Raw genomic sequence first — 225 nt, 5'->3', positions numbered from 1 at the left:
AAGCTCTTCTCTCAATTGATGGCTGCGCAAATTCTACCCTAAGGGCCGTACCTGCCACGCATCTCGGCACTGCCTTTTGGTGTTTATGTAATACTAGCTTGCTACCTGTGGTTCACTATGGTATTTAAGTTCCATAAATCCAGTTATAATACTGATGATGTGAAATTTGAAATGTGACATTTGTTGTAGGAATTCTAACAGAGAAGATTGTAGTGCAAGAAATGA

At 39.6% G+C, this 225-nt stretch overlaps 1 protein-coding gene across 1 annotated transcript in view; it reads right to left on the bottom strand.

Annotated features, from left to right (window-relative positions):
• The window catches only part of LOC107109285 (alpha-N-acetylgalactosaminidase-like), a 33,887-nt gene that overhangs the window by 26,345 nt on the left and 7,317 nt on the right, over window positions 1–225 (bottom strand). The window lies entirely within an intron of this gene.

The sequence above is a fragment of the Gekko japonicus genome, unplaced genomic scaffold (genome assembly GCF_001447785.1).
Source record: "Gekko japonicus isolate JY-2015 unplaced genomic scaffold, Gekko_japonicus_V1.1 scaffold78, whole genome shotgun sequence".
Lineage (NCBI taxonomy): Eukaryota > Metazoa > Chordata > Lepidosauria > Squamata > Gekkonidae > Gekko > Gekko japonicus.
Note: the sequence above shows the minus strand (reverse complement) of the source record. Positions and strands in the feature narration are given on the sequence as shown.